This window comes from Bombus affinis, chromosome 14 (genome assembly GCF_024516045.1).
Source record: "Bombus affinis isolate iyBomAffi1 chromosome 14, iyBomAffi1.2, whole genome shotgun sequence".
Classification (NCBI taxonomy): Eukaryota; Metazoa; Arthropoda; class Insecta; order Hymenoptera; family Apidae; genus Bombus; species Bombus affinis.
The window spans coordinates 5,596,799-5,622,252 of record NC_066357.1 but is presented as its reverse complement, the minus strand read 5'-3'; the positions used below and the strand labels follow the sequence as shown (position 1 = coordinate 5,622,252).

General features: G+C 38.9%; 1 protein-coding gene across 4 annotated transcripts in view; it reads left to right on the top strand.

The window, feature by feature from the left end:
• Nucleotides 1-25,454, top strand: part of LOC126923798 (fibroblast growth factor receptor homolog 1-like) — a 110,628-nt gene that overhangs the window by 30,479 nt on the left and 54,695 nt on the right. The window contains exon 2 of one of the 4 annotated variants that reach the window (XM_050737632.1): nt 5,930-5,981. The exons of 1 other annotated variant lie outside the window; for it this stretch is intronic. The gene's annotated coding sequence lies outside the window, so the exon portion shown is untranslated. Of the gene's footprint in view, nt 1-2,541; nt 2,647-5,929; nt 5,982-19,494; nt 19,943-25,454 lie in introns of those variants that run through there. 2 more of the 4 variants (XM_050737633.1, XM_050737630.1) reach the window with 2 other exon arrangements.

Sequence of the window (25,454 nt, the reverse complement as noted above, 5' to 3'; positions counted from 1 at the left end):
GGAAATTTCAAGTATTTCGATGTATCTTGAACGATGAAAGAATTCTAGATAGGACATGCTAATTAAGCAGAATAGTACGATGCTACGAATGAAAATCCTTAATTAGATTACTGATAGAGGGGAAAAGTAGTCCTACATGCGATTTTATATCGTTTTGTTTATGAAGAAAGAATTATAATAATTTATACTGGAATTAACGCTAACCTAACCAGGCCCGGTCAAATAATCGATTACAAAATTTAATCTAAGATCGTACGTTCATTGGAAATTTCTTTTATTCGTCCAAGTTCATGTAAATTATTAAATGAACAAGAATCGAGAAATTGATTAATACGATAATATAAGAATTTACGTAAACCGAGACGAACGGATAAAATAACAACTACGATTGTATAAACAACAATGTATTTTACAATTTTAAATTAAATTTTGAAACCGGTCATTCGACCTGGCCTGGTAAACCTGGCGTTAACCTTCTCTGTTTGACCAATAAAATGCAGAAAATCGTTGGAAGATGCCTATCGTTGAAGTTACAGCGCTGAGACGCTGTCTCCACGTTCGTATTTCTCATAAAAGGTACGAGAACAACCTTACTAATTCGGTTGCTGCGTCTCGATTTTCCAAACAAATGCAAATTTTATAAATTCCACGGCTCTATAACTTCTATAAATTAAATAAAATTTATATTCACAACCCAGGGTACGTGTATTATTACACATAATATTATTATATTATTACACAGTTCTAAAAATCATAAAATTCCCAATTCAAAGTTCACCAGAATATTTCACCAGAATATATATATACTGATGTATATATTTATATACAGGGTAGTTGGTAACTGGTGATACAAGCGGAAAGGGGGTGATTCTATGCGAAAAAAGAAGTCGAAAATATAAAATAAAAATTTTTCGTTTGAGGCTTTGTTTTCGAGAAAATCGACTTAGAAAGTATTCATAGAAATTTAATTAGAAGAGCAGAAGTATGTGTTCGGCAGAATGGGCAACATTTTCAGCAATTTTTGTAATAATGAACATTATGATTACTTCATATTATTTCATTATGTATTACGGCAAAAACAAACTGAAACTGCGATAATATCCATCGAGACAACGATCTACAGCGAGATCCGTTATAACGAAACGTGATAAAGTGCACGCGTACCGAACGAAAATTCAAAGTCGATTTTTTCGAAAACAAAGCCTCAAACGAAAAATTGTTATTCTATATTTTCGACTTCTTTTTTCGCGTAGAATCACCCCCTTTCTGCTTGTACCACCAGTTACCAACCACCCTGTATATAAATATATACATCAGTATACATATTAGGTTGTTCGAAAAGTTTCTTTCGTTTTGCAAGGAAACAATAGACGCGCAATGTTTTTTGTTTTATATTAGTTTATTGAATTATGCACGAGCATAATAATAGAAATATAACGAAATACATCATACCTAATCCAATAAAATAATATAAAACAGAAATTGTTGTTCATCTATTATCATCTTATGAAACAAAAAAGAAACTTTCCGGACAACCTAATATATAACACGGAATACTACTTTTTATAAGTTTCTGCACGTCCCTGTCCATACGACAAACTCATTGTCCTTTCGATCTTCAACCCTTTGCAACATTGGCAAATCATCTGAACCACGCTGGACACCCAGTATAGCCATGTCCTTGTCTTCGCGAGCATTGGGTGCGGTTGGGTGGCGTTGCTCAGCGGCTCGCGACTCTGCACGATGCACGATCGGAAGAAATATGGTTGCCAAAGTAATAACCGTATCCGTAAATAACAACCGTTGCGTCTGGCCAGACGATGCAGATCCTCGCGAGATCCTTCGCGATAATTAACGTTCGATATGATGTATTATCGCGTCGCCATCATAACCGTCTTCTGTGCTCGAGTTTTTCCCTTGCGTTAATTAGCGCGGTGCTCGATTAACCAGCGAATTACCGCTACTTACGTGAACGTATCAATCAAAGTCTGAGAAGGAAAAGCAAGATCTACATAGTTACTTATTGGATCTTTCAATGTTCGATGATGAATCATTGGAGAAGAGTCTTTGCGGCTTTTGGACCGATAGCTCGAATAGCAAGAGCACGATCGTCTTGTCCTGTTGTTTTTATCAGAGTCGGAGTAATAATTGGAGAGAGAAACGATGGTCGAGAAGATTGAAGGTCTTGAGATCCGAGGAATTTGTTTAATAAGATGTAATTACGGTTCAAGGAGGAATGTAAGAGGAGGAATTGTTTTACTTAAATTTTAACCTTAGAATAATAAAGATTAGCTTTCTGAGGTGTTAATAACGATTAGAACGTTCAATTGAATTTTCAATGGCTGATAATTACTAATAAATCTTAGCCATTATCGTAATTAACAAAGTAGCGTTAATTAACTCGACGGAAGATCCAAGAGTTACAGAAAGTGCCATTACTCAGTTCAAAACCTTGACAGCAAACTCGCATCAACAAGCGTACTTCAGCAGATACCTTTATCTTAATTTGATCTGTCTGATATATCAAATATATGTATACAGGTTGTCAGGTGTAACTACTGATCTACATTCGTGCGTATAACCAAAGCACGAGTTAGGGGAGTGACTTGTACACACGCTATATATGCAGAATAATGGCCGTATAACGTAGGTACAGTGGCTACAAAAAGTATCTCTACGTGCTTATTTTCCAACGAAGAGTTTTTCCGTCGATCCTCGCATTTTCGTGGTATGACATTTTTCTAATCTATGAAAATGTATAAACGTTACAAACATACTTCCGATCATAATTAGCAACTGTTATTACCCGATAAGATACTTCGCTACAAATTAGAACTTTAAATCTTTCTTAAGCCTGCTACGTTCTTTCCATTATTTCCCATCCAATTACATTTTCCCAATGTTGCAAGATATGTTCACGGTTCGGACAAAATACGAGGAAGATCCATACGCGTTTGCTCGTTTCAATTTTATTTTAAATATCTTCTTGCAACATCGCAAATACTTTCTCTTTTCTAACACGAGAGTAAGATTGAGAAATAAAAGTTGAAGGATCGTAGCAGGATTAAATTTCGCTGCAAACTTTCCAACAACCCGGCGCGACATCCTGCCATAAATAATGTCCAACAAAATGCGAAACCGCGAGGTAAAGAAGAATCTTAAGAAATGGCCATTTTTGCAACTCCTTGGCGGACGAAAAATCCTTGCAGGAAATGAAAAAGCATCAGCCAGAAGAGATCTACCCAGCTACGGAATAATCGTTCATCGGTATCCACGTGATGATCCTTCGCAAACTCTGCTGACAAATCGATGGAAGTTTCAAAGTCAACAACAAGGTCCAAATTTCGATCGATTTACCAGCAGGATATCCACTGAATTATTTCGTCGACGTATTGGTAAATTCTTCATCTGCTGCCACCTTTTTTCATCATCGTGTCATCATCGTCTTTCTCAACCATTGCACCGCGTTTCGGATAAATTGCCTTTGTCGTTTCTTGAGAGATGCTCTTAAACGTGGACCTTTCGTGCTGCAGAATTTTGTCTTTTTTCGTTCGCGAGGAGATTGAAAACTGGCCATTCTTCGACGTGCTGTTTCCAACGACGAGAATGCGACAGCTTACGTGCACGTACCAAAGATACACGAGGGACAGCAGCGAGCAGTAATTAAGCGATCGTGGGGTGGTGCATCGATTATCTCGGTTAAAGAGCAGCGTGAACGAGAAACGCGACGATAATAATTCCAGCTGAATCACCGTGACAATCTTACACCGATTCGAATCCAACCTACGTCTCTTTACTCTTATCACAATGTACGTACGTTCGTGACAATCCTTCGTGTACCAGCCGCCATTGATAAGATCGATGCTCCTTTTCTCTCTCGCGTAATATAGCGACGAATCTTTCGAGATTTCACGTCGTCCCGCGTCTTATCGCCGTTACACGGGCTACCCTTTTCGCGATTACATTACCGCGAGCCTGTGTTGCCGATCGAAACCGATTGCCCCTGGCTGGAAAGCTGTGCCGTTGCAAGGCAGCCGTAACTGCACCTGACTTGCAGAATAATTGCCTGGAACGCGATACGATCTACTTAGACTCGTTCTCTTTCCTTCTTGTCCGTGAATCGTCGTTCATTTTAACGCGGCAGCCTTTTCTCGTTCTACGTTTCTTTTCTTCGTCCCTGTCTTTTTCCCTTTTTTCCTTTTCTTTCGCTCGCCGTTTCTTCAGTTTGTTTGTTTCTCTTCTTTCTGCTTTTTTTCTTCTTAATTGGCCAAGCGGCTCGAGAGCGATTCTCTTCCTCCTCCTCTCTTTCTTTTTTTAATTGGCCGGCCGATTTGAAATTCAATCGAGGGATCGAGCGTGGTCGTGGGCTCGATAGCTTTATGGCTGCACGTACGGGGATGGTAATTAGTTGCAGGGGGGAGCATCGCTGGAAATTAAGAAAATAAAGGATACGACCGGGGAAACGAGCCGAGGCACGCGCGTTTCTTTTCGTCGAACGCCTGGTTACCAACTTTTCGGATGTCCAGTTCCTCCGCCTCCTTCGCTCATCCGTCTCTCAACGATGATTCCTTCGAAGATCCTTCGACACAGTCCACTGATCTCAGAAAGCCAGCTTCTTTTACTCGTCTCTTCGTTCCATGCTCGTGCAAGCACAGGATTCATATTCGATAGTCAAGAAGCTAATTATTTGCAATTAAGGAGGTTAAACGATAATAAAAAAATATCTCTACTGGGAAATATTTGGCAAAAGAACGAAAGAAAATAAAGGATAACGTAATTCAAGACTCGACACGTTTAAAGTGCTAGAAATAGTTAAAAACCTTTAGTACAGTGTGTTTCTTTTTAATCGTAGGAGGCAGCGACTTTGTCCAATATTCAGATCGCTATCGATCAGAGTACGAGACATTGATCCATGTAGAGAAAAAGAAAGAGAAGAAACGTTCTTCCACCTTGAGGTCACAAGACGACAAATGACAGGACCGTGTCGTGAACACGTCTGCTTAATATTCCACCCCTCGAGCTCGTCGTGTTTCGTTCGTCGTAATTCGTGGCGGTGAGACCGATACAAACGCGTCTGTCGATTCTATGCAAATCAGACGATTTCTACCGATCGATGTTTCAGTGTGCCAGATATCAAAGCGTGACATTACTATTTCTGAAGGTCTCACCGTGATCAGAGCATGATCCGACCGATAGTTGGAATATTTTCCGACAGACGGTCCAGCTTATGGCACTTTAGATAGTAACTGTTTAGTTAGATCGTAACATGTGAAATATTAAATTAAATTGTTTAGAATTCTATTGGATTGGCAACTAAGCGGTTGCGGATTTTTTCGTGGCCACCTAATGACAAAATCCGCAATCATTTAATTGCCAACCCCATACGTTTGTACACGCGGAGGTAAAAATCTTTGACTTACGTGAAAACTCTGGATTTTAAAACGATGAATGAAGATACAACTATTTGTTAAGAAGAGAAAAAGGAAGATTAGGAAAATCGATAAAGGTTTAGGTATTCCACGTGTAGTTGCTGTGTCAGAGAAATTGACTCGTTAGAATCTTAAAAAATATACACGTGCGTACGTGTGAAGCGAGTAATTCTCAAATTTATAGCAATGCGTAGATCTGCTTTTGCTAATAGAAAGAGGAAGCTTTAGAGAATCAATTGGGCGAAATCAGATATTTTGAAAATGATAGGAACGAAACTACTTGTTGATAAAGAGGAAGGCATCTACAATTGATAAACCGAAATTAGACGTTTTATACGTAATTCTAACGTTAAAGAAATTAGCATGATTCCTAAAGATATTAACATAAGTCAATACCCAAGATAAATACAAAGATATTCGAGGAGATTTCGAAAACTGATACAATGAAATTATACATACGATACAGTAATAAACTTGAGATACGTATTTGCATGTTTCAGAATTGAGGGTTAATCCTGGATCAACCTAAACCACGCTATCTCCATTTATATCGTAAGCCTCTTTTTATTTAGAAAAAAAAAAATGGAAGGAGAAGAAGATTGTTCTCGTCCGATCAGACCAGGGACCACGATGATATTTCGGTTTCACGAAGGTTTCCTGGTGGGTCGCGTGACAACGTTGGGTCGCGTCACCTCATGGTAACGAGCGCTTATTTATCCGACTCGCGATCTGCCGGACCACCGCGACGAAAACTGGTTTCTCTCGATGAATGAACGAAGAGGATACGCGCGCCGCGATCGTGCACCGGTTTCGTCCACCACGTTCCATCGCGAAAACCGTAACCAATCCGACCTGCTTTTCGCTAAATAACCCGGTCACGTTTCCAGGTGTCCTGATTCGAAGGATGAAACGCTGCGCGAAAGGGTTGAAAGACAAGACAGTTTGATTCAGCGTATGTGTAATACGCGTTTGTTGTAATTGCAATGGATACAGAACACGAGCAAAGAGATGGAATTTAAAATGGAAATTTTGCTCGCGCTGTGTAAATGTGGCGACTTTTAACGAGTCAGCAGCTACGCTAGAATCGAAAAAAATGATAGAAAATTTATATAAAAGGCGAAACATAAAAGAGTCGATTTATCCATGAAATAGAAATCTCTCAAATTTATCATAGTTCAATTATTAATTGATCACTGTATTTGTCTTTTGTAAAGTCGATTACAAGTTTCACCAAGATTTATCTTTTGCTGTGAAACCGTAAGAGGAAATATCTATAAATATATAATTAGTAATTAGTGAAAGATAATTTCTCTAGTAGATTAAAAAAAAAGGTTCGATTCTGAAAGGGACGAAGAATTTTATTGCGAATTATTTTGATTACTTTTGTGTTCGTCCTTGATCCGGATCCATTATCGTTTTGGATTCTGGCACAGGACAAAATCGCGATTTCCACGGGTAGAACAGGTTCTAAAATATTTTCTCACGTGCATCTGTGTGGTGGTTGAATCGTCGTTTGTTCATTGTGCCGGCAAACAGGCGCGTATTGTCGCATCGGAGCGCGACCGTGAATTGTGTCATTGTGGGACGTTACGCGGGCAACGCGACGCTTGTGTCGCATGTGGGCTCATTCTAATGTAAAAGCCTGATTTTACGGTTCATTGTCGCGCGATGAGAAACGAGCCACTCTATGTTGTACGCCGATTAAAGCCAGAGGAACGAAGTATGGAAATTGACTGTCCGAGCTATGCGTAGTACACTTAGGTTTTGTTCTTTCCAGATACATATTTCAATCACGTAAAAGAAAAAATTGATAGTTTATGGCGAAGCTGTGCATATAACGAATCGAACAAAGTGGAATTTTTATGAATTTCCCGAATTACGAATAAATTTTCCATCGGATCATTCAGCTCCTATCTCGTATTTTATTACACGACGATTTATAGCGATCGTGACTGAAATACGATTCTAATCGATGGAATATCTCAAAATTAACTACATCGTGTCTCAGCTCTTTGCCAACGCTGAAAGTACACAACAACGAAATATCAGGAAATTTAGTGGAATTCTAAAAAATCGAAAAATTGTATTATCGTCAACGTACACTCAATCTTTTTCTCATCTCTTTAATAATTGGTAAAACAAAATTCCATTCTTGGATGGAAGAGAAATATCCTAAAACACCAAAGATCTCAACTCCCGACCCAACTGCGTTCCTTCTATCTTCCTTCCACCTTCGGACTGCGCAAGAACCGTCAAAAATTCCCCAAGCCAATATCTATATACTTAGATATATTTGCCTGCTTCTCAAAGAACTCGAGTGTTCGACTCAACGACTTCCTCATAAACTTTCTACGCTTTCAAGCCAACGTACTCGAGCTTATCCAAACGCCGAGAGACACGCGAAGCTGACTTCCTACGACAAGAACGTTCGAAGGCAAGAACAAAAGCCTATTACAAGTCGAGGGATCGTTGGTGAAATTGCACGTGGCGTTAAATCATAGGCTGGAACGGTGCGTGAAGCACGGTAAAGAGGCAGGCGTGCGTGAAGGAGAGCGTTTGACAGCGTTAGAAAGATCGCCGCGACAAATGATCTCCGTCTCACGGAGCGGCTATCTCTGTGGCCGAGGCTACCAACCTTCGTTTCCTCTGCTTGTAAACGGCTTGTCGTCTGCTGACAACAGTATTTGTCTCTGCAGCCCTGATCGACCAGATTTATACCCGTCGGGCAGACGGTACTACCTATATACGGGGTGTTCGTTTTATCCTATTCAACAGCAAAAAGTCAGCGCTTCTTTTTTCATCGTTGAAGGAACGCTCGTGCGGCGATAATTTAGATCTATCGATCGTTCGGCTATTCTTCGTGGCAGACATGGGAATTTACTGTTAATGGGATGTCGCATTTAGAGATGGTCGAGCGTGTGAAGTATAGCACCGTTTGACACTCGGATCGAATAAGACACGTTTTGTTTGAATAGAGATCGATTCTCGGCAGTTTACTGATACTGGCAGATTTATGGCGATATTGTAGTACACGTACTGTATACGGGCTGTTCGTTTTAATTGGAATTTTTCATCTTTTATCGTTGCATGTTTCTATCACGACGATTTAGGTTCGTCCACTCTTCAGGCATTTAATGGCACAAATGGGTATCTGTTGTTAATAGGATGTGGCGTTTCGATCGAATAGAGTTCGATTTTGAGAAATTTAGCAATTCTAACAGGTGACTGTATTACATGTAACGATATTATGTTACGTGTACTGTATACGGGTTTCTCGTTTTAATTGGAATTTTTCATCTTTTATCGTTGCACGTTCCTATCACGATGACTTAGGTTCATCGATTCTTCAGGCATTTAATAGCACAAATGGGTATCTGTTGTTAATAGGATGTGGCGTTTCGATCGAATAGAGTTCGGTTTTGAGAAATTTAGCAATTCTAACGGGTGATTGTATTACATGTGGCGATATCGCGTTACGTGTACTGTATACGGGCTGCTCGTTTTAATTGGAATTTTTCATCGTTGCACGTTTCTACCACGACGATTTGGGTTCATCGATTCTTTAGGAATTTGATAGCGCGTACGGGTATTTATTGTTAATGGTTTAGAGATGATCGATCAAGGATACGAAATGTTGGAATACTATTTAAAATTTGGATCGAGTAGGACAGGTTTTGGCTAAATGGAAGTCGATTGTTGGGAATTTAGTAATTCTAAGGGATAATTGGTCCAAGTTATGCAGAATTTTACTAATTCTCAGAATGAGAAAAAATACGTTGAACACAGCACAGATCCCGTAATTTCGTGATCTTCATTTTGCAAAAGATCACCACAGAAGTACTCTTACATTCTACAATTATTAAAATTACCAAGTCGTAGTGGTATCTTAAACTCGTAATTATTTTAGCAGAAAACTTGCAAACCACATACCTTGTCAATTCTATTATTCGCCATTGAAAAACATAGTAAAAGAGCAACAAGAAATAAAATAAACCCGATAGAAGGAAGTTATCTTCGTATAAAAATTAAAATCTTCCAACTCAATTTACTTAATGTAAGATCATTGAGGGTTGGTAACTTTCTGCATAACTTGGCTCAATTATGGCAATGTTATATATTATACGAATATACGGGCTGTTCGTTTTAACGTATCGGATAGCCAGAATTTGTTCTCTTTTATTCTTAGACATTTCTACGACGACGATTTATTCGTATCGATCTTTTAAGTATTTAACAGTAGACGTGGATATTTATCGTTAATTTGATGTTGTATTTAGAGATGGTCAAACATCTAAAATATTCGAGTGTCTAATATTTTGATCGAGTAAGAATTTCATTGTCAAGGGACAAGTCAGGCAGACCGTTATTTTAATAAACGTCGTCGAACATCCCATTTGCCACGTTATTTCTTCGTATTCGAGCTTCTTAATAATTTTATGGAAATTAGCGTTACAGTATGTGTATGACGTTAGTGGAAGGATGTGACGAGTACGTGACGCACAATGGCGAATGAACTCCACCAGGAAGCGTTTTGCATGCCTCTAAAGGAAACCTCGAGGTAATCGCTTACAACACTGCTAAATTAGGTATTGATTGTTTACGACATTGCTTCGAGCAAATCACACAGGATACAGTAAATCTGCTCACTGAATAAATTAAAACTTTCAACCTTTCTCGTTTGTTAGAACGTGAGATAATTAACGTTCCGTGTATCCCTATTATTATCCACGTATAAAATTATATCAATTGTATCATAGTATTTACGTACACGCGCAAAATCTGAATAAAATTGTTGCAGTTGGAATTTATTTACAACCTTCTTCGAGAACCAAAATTCGCATTCAGACTATGTTCAATCGTCGAATACGATATTTTATCAAGGAAATTTTATGATTTCGTTTGTAATTAAATAATCACAGAGATGTACCGAATTTTGCAATTGTCAGTCGAAAGATTGTTTTGCTAAGATCGACATAAATAGCGCTGACGATAAAAGCTAGTCAATTCACTGCATTGTCGTATTTTCTGTATTTTCTATATTTTTTGACAAAAGGCCAATGTAAATCGTGCTGTGAGCATTTAGCTAATAAACATTCTTTTTAAGAGAAAAGAACAAACAATAAAAATATCACAGCTCAAGCTCGCCATTATAGAGACAAGAAATACACCCTGTATAAGAAAAGAGCATGGAACGAATAGTAGCGAAACGGACACAGAGGGTTTCATCTCAATTGGCGATAATACAGCAATCGAGTGAAAGCTTGACCATGTCACGATCCGTTACAGCGAGAATTTTTCCCTACTGTCGGTGGTCCTCGGCAAAACGTTACGCTTGATTAACATGAAACGCCCACCGTGAGCTCCCTGTGCGTCTTATCGTAAGCCAGTTCGCGAAGTCACGGCCCGATTAAGCTAAATTCTTTCGACAAGCGGCCAACCACGTCGATTATCTCTCAGACGTCGGCAGAAAAGAACGTGAACACCGTTGGCGCGGCTTTGTTTTACGAGACACCGTTTACGAGGGGAAAGTGGGTGTTTCAGGAGGAGACTTGTGGGACACTATCGGAGAAAATAAGTTACGTACTCAGATCTATTTGTTATAGCAAAGTTGCTGCGTGCTGTTTAACACTTTGACTGCCACGCCAAAATCACGTGTTTCGCTGAGGACGCCACGAGAGTATTTTTATTATTCAAAGCATATATAATGACGAAATAATAATAAATTGACGCTGTAAGACAACATTCTTCCTCAATGGACCGTTTATCTTATTGGTGGTCACGGGTGACCATCGTGGCGGCTTGGTAACAGCTGATAGCGACATATTATAACGAGGCTTCGTTTATTTCAACAAACCATTCGCATTCGTTATTTCGTCGTAAACAAAACGTCCAGAATATATCGTTGAAACGTGTAGAAGATATTAGTAAACGGTATTTGCTCGTTCTATATATAATAGCAAGGTATGTTCACACTTCTAACTTCGATTATACGATTATAAAGCAGCATTTACGATTATTTTCTAAGCTGTGTTTATAATAATATTCGTAGATTACCCCTCAAAGATATGGATGCAAACACAGTGCATCGTTAGATGCAAGATTTGTTCTCATTTTTTTAATTGATGTTCTAATAAAAATGTTTAATCGTTCAATGGGGTACTTTTTATTTCAAGGTATCTTCTATTTATCGGTTATATTCAAAATACCATAACTGTCGATTTTCATACAATTTTTACAATCGTAAGAAGTTGAACCGTGGCAGCCAAAGTGTTAAAAGAATAATTTAAAACCAGCTAATCACTGAATTTTAAATGCTACGCGATGAGTATAGACTGGAAATGTGTGATCGTATTTTGAGCTCGATAACAGTCGACGAATAGGATATATGAGTTTGCGTGTTTAATAATTGTGGAACAAGCAGACTGAAATCATTTTGAGGAATTTAACGTTTCTATGCCAATGATTTACGATGCGATAGGATAATTTAACATTGAAAATAATTTTTAACGAACCGATCGCTAAACTGTGAATGCCACGTGATGAGAAAATGAAACAGAAATATACGAAGATATTTTTAATAGTTAAAAGAAGGAGATGGGAATCCATCATTTCGAAGGATTCGACGTTTCTATGCCAATGATTTACGGTACGATAAGATAATTTCAAATTGAAAATAGTTTTAAACGAACCGATCGCTAAACTGAGAATGCTACGATGAGAAAAATGAAATAGAAATATACAAGGATATTTTGAGCTCGCTAAAGGTTAACATTAATTATCAGACTTGTATACGTTCGCGTCTTTAGTAACCGTAAAAAGAGGAAATAGAAATCCATCATTTCGAACGATTTGACGTTTTTACGCCAATGATTTACGATACGATAATATAATTTCAAATTGAAAATAATTTTAAACGAACCGATCGCTAAACTGAGAACGCTACGATGAGAAAAATGAAATAGAAATATACGAAGATATTTTGAGCTCGCTAAGGGTTAACATTAATTATCAAAGATATATAGGCTCGCGTCTTTAGTAATTGCAAAGAAAAGAAACTGGGATCAATCATTTTGAAGGATTTAAAATTGTGGCGTGTAAAATTGATGAGAATGCAATAGAAATATACGATCGTATTTTATGCTCGCTAAGAGCTAACATTAATTATCAAAGATATATAGGTTCACATCTTTAGTAATCGTAAAAACGAAGAAACTGGAATGCATCGTTTTGAAGGAGTTAGAAACACGGCGTGGAAAATTGATGGGAATGTAATAGAAACGTATGATCATATTTTGAGCCCGCTAAGAGTTAACATTAATTATCGAAGATGTATAGGTTCATATTTTTAATAATCGCAAAAAACGAGGAAACTGGAACCTGTCATTTCGAAGGAAATGTGTTCGAAATTTATGTACCAACGATTTACGACATAATCAAGTAATTGAAAATCGAAGTTAATTGGAAAGTTTCTTCATTGTAAGTGAATAATTTATTGATGCAACGATATCTCGCGAAAGTATCTTTTTCTCCATATTTTCTGAATGAACCTTGCATTTTTCATACGCCACTGTATATTTTCATTTTCATATTTTCGAGCTACGTGAAGGAACGATATGCACGACGTACATGCAGAAGAATAATATCGTGTATCACGTAGTTGCGCTGTTTCATCATAAAATTGCAAATTGCGTGTCAAAGCCAATTACGATGAAAATTAAATTCCACTGATTGTAATATATGTAGAATCATGAACGTAGGAAACGGCTGATAAAATTACAACAGCTTTCTTAGAAGCTGTAATAAATGTACATGAAACCTGTCATTGGTGTCAAAAATGTGAATCAGTGTACGTACGTATACACACGCATGATAGTTTTATATTTGGCCGAAAGAAGTTCATGGCGATTAAACGAAGACTTTAATCGAGTCTCTCGTGCGTGAAAATGTATAGACGTTGCACGTCAATTAGGTGTGCGATCTACAACGATTTCTCGTCGTTTAGACGCTATAAGCTAAAGCTTGGACAAATGGGTTGGCCGCGATCTAATGATTACCTAGAGGCAACGCTAACTAAATCTGAACGCCAAGTAAGAAAATTCATTTTTCCACGAGATTATTACACCGCGAGGTAATGACAAAATTATCCTATTTTTATACATTTTAATCATACTCCTAAATGTTATACATAGTACATAAAACATAATGAAACGTAGATAATATAGAAAAAATATTGAAATATTATACATATTATGAACGATTAGTACGAAACTATTATACCTAATTTGCAATTGGCACTCCCCTAAACTTTTAACGACTATCGTATACGTTTTAACACTTCTTAATTCGTAGCCAGAGGCGTTCTAGCTTGTTACAACATTTATTTAACCACGAAGGTAAGTACGATTAAAAGTAACAGTTTTACCAGTCATCATCGAGCTAATCGACGTGAACGAGATACACGGTGCGTCGTAACGAACGTTACGAGACACAAAAAGTCCGCATACGTTAAAACCATCGCCTTATCTCTAACTCAGATTCAATTGGAATCAAACATACGATAATCGCTTATTATTCACGTTATAGTACCACGCCGGAATAATTTACTTATAATTCTCGATGAGAATCGATTGCAAAATTCTTCCAAATAAAAAAAGAAAGATCTCTAACTGTCGAAATTCCTGCGCGTTTCCAACGATCGGAAGCAACCACGACAAACTAACAGAAGGAGCTATAACGAATTCCGCTGAACAAACGTTTAAAAACAAGACAAAAGCGGCAATAAGACAGCGATAGAAACGGCTGCACATCGTCGTATTGAATTTTTCTACGGTGCCCTTTGTGCCACGAATGATTCAGAATAAAAATTCGAAGAAACGGCCAAAGGTACCGAAGAAGCCGTCGTTGCCGGAAAGATCATCGACGACGTCGCGGGCCTCCCGTCGCGGAGGAAGTCCTCTAACGAACGTTCGTTCCCTCGTTCGAATAATACGCAGCAGATGCCAACCGTTTCTCTGGTCCCTTTTGCAAAGCAGAATTTTATCTCGAATTACCCGATCGGAGATTCTCGTGTAACTCGCAGTTAAGATACGCCACGCATCCGTAGAGCGGCGACTCGCCATCGATTAGCCGGCTTTTAGCCTCCCCTTACCTGATAAACGATCGATGTACTTTTCTTGTTTCACGCCGTGCAATCGGAATTAATTGGAGAGGACGTGCTCATAAGCGGCATTTTCGTTCTCTTTCCTCTTTTTCTCTCGCTCCTTTGTATCCTTTTTTGGTGGACTCGGGAAAGGTGGAGCATCGATGGCGATGCCGTGATGTTAGGTTATGTGGAATATTAATGGGTCATTAAGGGACAGTGTTGTTTGGTTTCGTTCGGCTCTTTCTTTCCTTCTTTCCTTCTTTTTCACAGTCGTGAGTTTCGCGCAAGTAAACAAGTGGGTTTATTTCCATGTTTTATTAAGTACAGTTTATCTCATATTCGTTTAACCCTTCCTGTTTTGCTTAGATTTATACGATCCAATTAATCGCCTCTTTAATTCAGCCTGACTTTTTCATATCGAACTTTCCTCAAACTGGTTTTATAACGTTCTTTCTTTTTGCCTTTTTTGTTTTCTTTTTATACGTTGTACACCAGGACACGCGAATGGATTTATAGGTTTGTTGGATTTGTATCTTTGTTTATGAACGTTGTAGCACTTGTAAAGGATGTGGTCGACGATTATCTGTATAGCATAATTGGTGTAAATTTTTCCACACGTAACAGAGGAGTTACGTCTTTCAATTTACCGTCCTCCGATATCGAACTAGATTTATAACACGGATTATACGTATTTCCAACAACGGCAGATATTATCCGAGAAACGCACATTTTATTCGGTTCATCCGCCTCCGATTTCGATGTTTCAGCGATGACTTAACCCTCTTTCGCAAGAGATAATCGCAAATATATTCTTCGGGAGACTCGTAACTCAGTGAAATTGAAAGATTGAGAATATTCTAATCCCCCCGAGACGCTTGTAACACTCGTAAAACTTGTTGAAGATTGTAAAATGAAAGATCCATCTTCTAATCTCGAGCATAGAAGAATAATAGAAAAGAAGCTCTCCTGTCCTCCTCTTAATTTCAATCTCAACGCTGTTCCACGGTAAAACATCGTGACGAAGATGAGGCGGTCGTGAGACGAGGCGAGCGAACATCCCTTCGTTTCGTAAAAATGATTCCGCGAAGACGAGAAGCGATTTCTGGAAAAAGCTGGTGGATCGGTTACAACCGCTGCAAGTCCCCCACCCGATCGATTCTCGAACGGAACCCTACGAGCAGCATTTTCAACGAGACTTCAATGAAACCCGGGTGGCGGCGACGTTATCGCCGTTTGATCTCGTAAAAGGCCATTGTTGAATGCGTTCACGTAATTCAGGAAACGTGTACGTGTCCGTTTCGTGTCGGGCATATCATCGGCGATAGTCGTTCTTCGTCGACCGTAGTAGCGTTTTCTCTCGTCCCGCGCCTCCGGGGCACCAGAATGCACCGCAGCGGAAGTACGTCGTGATTTGCCGCAGCGCCGGAAACGGCGCACGTGCGTCGTCGTTTTTGTAATTCATTCAGTCGCGTTCCGGGAACCCGTTCGGGGATGCTGTTCATTTTTCAACGGACAATGAACGTCTCCGAAATCGTCGTCGGCGGACAGTTGAGGTAATTTGTAGCGGGACGATATCCGATGGCTAATGGAAAAATTAATGGAAACGCGCTTGTGGAAAACAACGCGGCTGCCAAAATTCGAACGGTTTTTGATTTTTTCTTGCAGACTGTTAGGCGTATGAATTGGAATACCGTAGGATATAATTTAAACGCGATTTCCCTTCCTACGTAGTTATTAATAATGCTAGAACATGATGTCGCAACGTCGTCTCTACGGAGAGAGATACAAGCACCGATAAACGTTGGTTAATTGTTTCTTGACTTTTGTCTCCGTCATCCGTCTGAGTGAATGGAACGTTGAGTTGTTTTTTCAAACCAGCAGGCGGCACATACGGCGTTCTCTATGGGTGCACTTTCCCTTTTCGTGAATTTGGACCACGTTCGTGCGTACATAAGTTTTCTTCCCCTCTTGAAAAACTAGTTTCTTGGCATTTGCTTTTTGCTGCTTCTCGCGAACGCTCTGCGCATTATCTTTACGGAGAAACAGAATGAAAAGAATAGGAAGACTGAAATTGTAATAAATATTGATCGGAACGTTTATCGCACCGTTCATGTCAAACTGAACTAAAAATGAGAATTGTGAACGGGTACAGAACTGAAGGAGAAGCTGACACACTATAGATGAGTCGAAACGCTATGAGGGCCACAAAAGTGCTTGTCAAAAGGATTAATCGATTAAAAATTAATTAAATCGCAGAAAATACGTTTGTTAGTGTGCAAAGACTGGGATAAAAATCTTAGCTCGGTTAGAAAGCGATGTTCGGCGAATCGGTACGCGCAGTCGTTTAAATATTCGATAGTCCATTGAACATTGAATTGTAAAATAACTAAAAATATAGTATCATTCTATATGTGAACTTTCAAACTACTATGAACGTGGCTTCCTCCGATTGAATTTTAAAATTATGGAAAGTACGTTTTTGAAAAGTTTTTACCCTCGTTCGAGGAAATCGAATGCGTTTATGAAGAAGAACATTGAAATGTAACGATTCTGTGATCGAAAATTGAGTAAGAAAAGAACAGAGATAGATTGTTAATAAACTAACAATTGCATAGTAAAAAGAAAGAAAGGTCGTTCACCGATTAATTGCATTGTTCAGCTAGGTCAAGAGGAACGCCAACGTCGTTCAATGGCGACTAAGAGGAATTAACAGTTCGCACCTTTCGCAAGCTGACAATAAAAGTGGTCGTTCGACGCAGTGTAATCGAGCCACGCAAACATGTCGTGCGTAATGCTCGTTACAAAACGAATCACACTCGGTCTTCCCATTTATGTCGATATATCCCGACTGTGGTATGTATGATCGTCAGTGTTTGACAAACATCGTGCCTAGAAAGATCGTGTAACGGAAGAGATAATTGTTACGAGCAATAGAGACCATTTTTAAGTGAAAAATATAGGTAGAACAACAAAGGATGGGTAGAAGAACAAAGGATGAGTCAGTCGATTTATTGGATACTTAATGGAAAACAATTCTTTTTACGTTAGTAGCATTATTGTAAAACAGCAGTAAAGAAGATTTTAAAATGAAAAGTATGAAACGAATGACATTTACTTAATTTATTCGATGCTTGATGAAAGAATCTATTTTTAGTGGCATACTAATAGGTAAATAGTCGAGAGCATCGACATAAAATGAAAAATACGTACATATGTAACGTGGGATTAAAGTTCAATTAACCTACTTGATATTTAGTCGAAAGATTTTCTATTGTTGATGATATAATACGTCCTTTATTGTTCGTAAGAAAGAAAAATAAAAATCAATAAGATACGGTAGAGAAAAATTTTGTCCATCATTGTATTGAACGTTAAAAACTGTCTATCACACAAACTTGTATCTATAGATGTATTATTACACGTTATATATGTATATATACAATAATTTAGCACGTATTGCAAACGAAACTTTCTCATATCGGTTTCCAAAGTTTTATTAGCAGTGCTTGTAATTTTATTGGAAATCGTTGACTCGAACTCGTCAACTTCCGACGAGATCCTGCAGCTTTAATTGATCAACTTATTTCAGTATGAATGAAGATAATTATACCCGTGGCGAAATGTTCGAAACTCGTTCTCGATGAACGGTATAAATCTCTTAGCAGTTGATTCGGATCAACCGGACTCCGATCAAGTGTAACTGAGTATGACATAACTGAGTAACCAAACATATGTTAATGCCAAGACAGGTGCCAGTTGCTTCGGGTATCAACGTTACGGATTATAGAATCGATTAGTAACTCGACTATACGGACAAAAGATTCGTGTTTCAATCTCCGATCGAGATATTCTAGTCAAAATCCTTATGTTAAGTTTGTTTGACATAATAGCGTTACATATATAAGTAGACTACTTAGGCGATGCTTGTTCAAAATGAATCGCTGATTTCGTTTCGATAACCGAGAAGAGAGAGTTTCTAGATTCACTGCAATGCTAAACGCAATCTAGGATTGGAAACATTAAACGGTAACTCTATCTTGAAGTACTTAAGAGATGCTTCAAGAGATGAATATTGAAAATTTGAAGATACAGAAAGTATGACAATTGCAAAATCATTGCACGCCTAATTTTATCAATAGTTTATTATATATAATTAAAAGTTCAAAGTTTGTACAAATCAACATATCGAATTATACACATATAACTCGCTAATTATATCAAAAATTAGATCTATTACGTATCTTTGTTTTAAACGTCGAACAAATCCCAACGTGAAAAGTCTATTTCCCAATTTATTCTTACCAAAGTCCTCCTAATTTTATTACACTCCGATGAGTCAAAAACTCCGTTACATGAAAACGTGAAGTCAAAAGACTGTGTAAATTACCTGAAATAGAAATAACCGATCTCTTCATCTACTCATGCATACATCTTTACAATATTAACAATTCTTCACCGCGGAACTACACATAACGCAACTACTATAGAAAAGAATTATACCTCCCATACCATACGTTCAACGCCAAACACATCCTAACGACAAGGACTGAATTTATTCGTACCAAAGTTTCTCGTCATTTTATCGCGCACCGACATAGTCAATAGCTCCATTACATCGAAACGTAAACACCCAAAAGCCAAAAATTTCCTCGGATTCTCGCAGAAATAACCCAACCCCGCACCCACTCGTAGCCACCCTCGCAAATCTCTGACAAGTCGCTCACCCCACACGTGAACTTACGCACGAAGTTCCAAGTCGCAAGCACCTACTTACCCCCACTCACGTGACGCACGGGAGCCCGCGCACGTGAGTCGAACCGCGTGTAGGACCGATCAATGGGTGGCCAATCAGGTCGCGCGGCGCGCGAGCGTAGGGACGCGCATGCGCAGCTGCAGGTACGACACGCGGCGCGGGCCGCTGGCTGTCAGACGAAAACGTGCCACCGGCAAACAAGCATCGTGCCGTCTCAGTGGTGTGTTTCTGTTAGCTGTGTGTTGTCGCGGGTTTCTTGGCCGACGGCTGAACAACGAGAGACCCCGACACGGGGTCAAGAGACCGTGTCGCGTTCTGTCTGTCTGTCTGTCTCGCGTCGCTTCTTGTGACTCTGTCCTTGTCGCGCTCGCACAGTTTGCCCATCAATGGGCCCGCGGTTTCTGTATCTGCTCGATCGCTCGTACGGGCGACGTCTGCCCAGGAAACTGTCCATTACGGGCAGCGGAGAACGCGTCTAGCGGAGTGAGGAAACAGAGAAATGTGCGTGTAGTTCTCTTTGGTTCGACATGATTTCAGCCTGTGTTTGTTAAGTATTAGTGAGACTTATCGACGTGCCGGCTGCATTAGAAGTCGATCGCCGTCGATTATTGTTTGGTGGTAAGTAGGCAAATTTTTAGATATAACTTCTTGGGGGTGAATTGAGGTTACGGAAACGAGAGTTCGTTGAAATTTCGGTGCTTCGATCTGTTTAATTTTAGCGAATGGAAGTCGATTCTTTGTGCAAGTTCGAAATATTCTGTGTTGATTCCTGGCTTCGAAAGTGTTGATAAGTATTGATAATGAAAATATTTTTCAATAGTAGAATGTTGCTTTTTTTTGAAACTTAAAGGAAGCTTCTTCTGAAATATCTTTAGATTCGTCAAAAGAAATTTTTCAAGTGTTTTGATCAACTGTTTCTGATCCATCAATGAATATAACTCGGATATACGATTAGTATTTAATTCTCAAGAAACAATTTATTTCCGTAAGTTAAATTTTTACAAAGAAACGACGTGAACAAAAAAGATTCCAGAATAGATTATTTTTTAATTTATTATATCATCACGTTCCTTTACCTTCTAATTTCTCATAATTAAATAAATAATCAATTTGGCTTTCGATCAGCTCATACATATAATTATACCATTATCGACTTTTACGGCGGAACAAAATAAATTTGAACAGAAATATTTCAATATGGAAACTCTACAAATCTCTTTGAACGAAGCAATTTCACCGCACTTGTAACTTTCTTCTCTAAGCCCTTATTTTGATCCGATCGAAGTCAGCAGGGCGCAAAAATAAAGTTCTCTATCGAGTAAACCGAGTAAAAAGCAAAACCTCGTGTATCACGTTCGATCGGATTTATCTATCTTTACAGCTAACGAAAGGAAAAAGGAAAAACGAATTGGAAGTCGAAGCGCCGGTATTTACATTTAATTGACAGTAAGTCGATGATTTACTCGGCCGTAGCGAGCCGTAGTTGTAAAATTTCCTCGAACGCCCGGATATTCTTGTCCCTGCTACCGAGTGTTTTATTAAGCGGGCATATTGCTCGCTTCTTGCGACCAGTCAGCCGATAAGAAAGTATCAAGTGGTCTGGGAAAAAGCTGGGAGTGCCGTTAAATTAAGTCACACTTTTCCACCGGTCTTTTCCACTTGCTCGCTGTCTAACCATAACTAACTCTGAATGGTCACGTTTGATCGTGATACGATTTTATACTATTTTATATTTATATAGTCTCGTTTGTACTTGCAAATTTCCACGCCACTAAGCTGTAAGAAACGATTAGAGTGGCTGTCGAACACGAGTTATGTATCGTTTCCTTACTTTACGATTTTGCCCGCTGTGTTTATTGTATGCTTACTTTTACGATTACGACATATTAATTCTTTAGCTATGATACCTTCGCAAGCGTTTGTAGTGTATCGATCAGAACAGTTTTTTTTAGTAATATCGGAAAACGTATTTTATGTTTACATGAAATTATTAGTCGAATTTTTGAATATCGGATCATGGGATGAAAGTAATTCTACGTTATAGAGAGCATTTACGTGTAATTAAACTTGGGATACTTATGCAAATCCATATTTTTACGAGAAATGGTAATTACGGTAATTATAATGAAAGTGGCATGAAGTTCTAAGAACTGCACTGCGTTCGTGCAATTTATGTAAATGTTTAATCTACATTCGATGATTTAAACGAATTCCTTTTATCGAATCCACAACTTTTCTATGAAATTTCCGATCATTTTCTATAATGCAGAACGACATTCTCAATGTGCGAAGCAACTCTTGTCTGATAATTTAAAACATTTCGTAAAATTCAAACATAATTTCGCTCGATATTGCCAACTTAAGCTGACGTTGTTTCACAAGGTAACCTGTATCCTACGATTTAAACCATATTCATAATAACTGATTTTAATAAATTAGTAATAAATTTGACAAATCTTAAACGTACCGAGACTGAGACATAGACTGACATCGTTGTGTCTTCAATTAATCCAACAATTCAGACTACCTCGTGAAACTCGTACGAAACTTTCTTACGGATCTTCCAACCAGTTTCTCCAACTGAGAATAGTACGATAGAACCCTAACGACATTCCTAAGCCGAATTCGTACATTGTTTCACCGTGGAATCGCGAATGGAACGAGGATGAAAGTGGCTGCGTTCCTCCAAAAACAGCGTAACAACGTAAATTCTGTTTTACGGAAGTTTCCCACGAAACTTCCAAGCAGCCTGAATTTTTCTAGCTCGAAAATAGCGTCTCCTCGTTTACCGAAGCATCCTGTAGCCTGGACACTTAAAAGTCGACGGGCCGCTTGAAACCATGTGACTCGCGAGTGCGTCCTTACGAGTGCGGAAGCGAGATAGGTTTTTGCAGAGGACGCGATCTGCTCAGCCGAAATTCATTTTACGCGCTGCGGCGCCTCGTGGGCCTCGTTTCAGGGAAGTGCCTTTGTGACCTGGCCCCCTTCCTCTCTCTTTCGCTCCTGTCACCCGAAACATCTGCTCAACGGCAGCACTAGAAACATTTCTTTCCTTTTTTCTTCATCGCGCAGCCTCCGTGTTGGAACAGAGCGCGCCTTATGTCCCCCACGGACCCCCATGGAAAAAATACAAATCACTTCGTTAACCGACGAAAATTTATATTCCTCTCGACATCGTTAACAACCATGGCAGGACGAAGAGACACGCTCTTTTTCTTCCTTGTTCATTTATGTTAATTGTATTTGAGAAAGAAGGGAGAAGCGTCACGATGAAAATTTACTGGATATTTTAGAGGAAATTAATTGGAGAATCGAGTGTTTAGTCTTTTCATAGATAAGATTAGCTGACGAATAATAATCAGGCAATTAATAATTATTGTACAGATAAGTCGCACATACGCTGTGAATTTTGAAAAACGCGTTACCAGAGGTCCACACGAAAATTCTTGTGCTAGGCTGATAACGTTATCGAATAGTATCCAACCGTCCTAACGAAAACGTACCTGCAACCGTGAACAGTCCCTCGTTGCTGATAAAAGGCCAAAGATAAAACGTACTTGAGCAAACCGAAGGTAGAAGATTTTGATAAAGAACGTTACGTCTCGTTATCGTGCAACGGAGGGTGAAAGACTGACATTTCTCTGATTGACCATTTTCTACGTGATCACCTTCACATTCCATCCCACACGACGACACATCGTGTCACATCTCGTATAGAAAAATAAAACCGGAACAGGTTTATCATCCTCGTGTATGTAAATTACTAAATAAAATCACGAAATAAGAATAAAAATTGCAATAACAAATATGAATGTTCTTTCATATAAAATATCTTCCAAGATTCTGAATTAAACCAATTCTGAACGTAGTACAAATATAATAGAGAGGAAAATATATCAAAGATGTTCGGATCCAACTTTCCGCAATGATAATCCTAAACAAAATCGTCTCTATCTTCTTCCGCTTCCAACTTATACCATTTATAACTAACTTATTCCAACTGCAAGTTCTCAAGCAATTTCTCCTCCCACTAATTCCAAGAACATTTACTGACATTTCTATTAATATCTTCAGCACACCGCAGCAATTAAAAGTATTGATAAAAATTCTGTCAAACGGCCACACGTCAAACACAAATCGATTACCATAAATCAACCAGGTGAATGCTTAAGAGATCCATTACATAACCTCTGCTTCAATCAGAATTGAATAACATAACCTCTCTCCCCGATCATTATTAATTTTACGACAACAGAAAGCAATTGTATGAAAGTAGGTACTATATAAACAAGCAGTCATAGATTATAGCGGAAAACAAAATACGTAAAAAAGAGAAGAAGAATAAGAAGATGCGTCGATTGCAAGCAGTTAGGAGAGGCGTTGAAGGAGCTTGTGAAACGCCTGCTTTCCGCTTAATTCGCCGGTGAATTCACCACGCGATCACACATTGACGATCGTGGGCACAAAATGAATATTCCACTATCACGCGCCGCACTTCCCTGTTCACCGTACCCTTCGCTGGTTTCTCTTCTGGACGCGGCGCACGTTCCATCAGCCTTTTGTTATTCACGCGGCTGTACGCTGGAGTGTCCCTTTTTAGCTACCCATGCCAGCTAAACTATCACCGACGCGTCCTTCTTATTCTTCTTTTTTCTTCTGCTTCTTCCCCCGCGTCGGAATAAAACGCTGCATGGAACGAGATTCTCCTGCTCTTCGATCTCCACTTCGTCGTTGTTACTTAATTTCTTGGCTGTTTCGGCGAGTTTGAGGTTAGCTTTCGCGATGGGATGAGCTTTTGTTCTTTTTGTGGGATAAGTTCGTTCGTGGAACGAGATTCTCCTGCTCTTCGATCTCCTCTTTGAAATGCTCGCTTAATTTTTTCCATATATTGACGATTTTGAGGTTAGGTTTGGCGATGGGGTGAGTTTTTGTGGGTTGCGTTTGGGGAAATCGGAAGGGTGGCAGTTCGGGGTATTTAGAAATTGTAGAAACGTGACATTTTTAAGGCTGATTGGATGAATCGTTGAAATCGGAGAGTTTTTCATTTTGTAACAGTGGTTCGAATTATCTAGAATGATAAAGGTAGCTGTGTCGAGGTTCGTAGTTTAAGGAGTTTGAGATTTTAACTGGCTTTGAAACATTGGCCTGAATTTTTTGAAATGCTACATTGACGTATAAAGTTTCGGCTTATTCAAAATTTAAAGATCGGGAAGTTTTAATTAACTACATTATTAAAAGGAGCAAGTGTGAACTTTTACAATAGCATAACTTACGAGCTAATTAAGACGGCTATGTCAGTGTCTAAAATAGAGAACCGATTAATTTAGTGAAAATACTAAATTCGTGAATTATCTTTGTAACTTTTACATTTTTAGAAATTATAGAAATTACTCGTCAAAGATCAATTTATTATATACCGAAATGTTTGAGACTTGCGAATAATATTGCAGGTATAAATCACATAAAACAGGCACCATAACATTTACCCACGCAGAGTACCTATCATAGAATCGACACAAAGGTACGGAATAATCGAGTTACAATCATACAATCCCTCGAAACGGGATCCCTCGGTATTCACCGCGCGTGTTCATCGTATGAAATGAAACCTCCCAAAATCCCCTTTCTTTCACCAAAACCATCCTATTATTCCGCACACGATCGTTTCCGATAGAATCGAGCACCGTTTCTCCCGAAGTGAACTCGCAGCCCACAAAAGGAACCTCCTTACGATTCCCATAAAAAACGACACACGCGCATACTCCACTCTAACAACTTTCTTACGTAGCCTGAAAACATTTCAATGTCGACATACCGTCCCACGTAAACCGTCCCTACAAAAGCGTAAAAAGAGAACAAGAAGCGAGAAAGAAAAAATATCCGAGAAATTCTCCAAGTCTACTAAATCCAAGTCACCATTCCTTGAAATTCCATGGTATAACTTAAAACTACGTACACATATACGGAGCTAGCTTCTATATAGAGACGACGTCTATTTGAAGGCGTATCGGAACATAAGGGGAGGACTGAAAGGCTGGACGAAATCATTCTTACGTAATAGACAGCTACTGTCACAGTATGACGATAAATGGCATTAAAACAATCTGCTCGTAGCTGTACGAAGCCTATT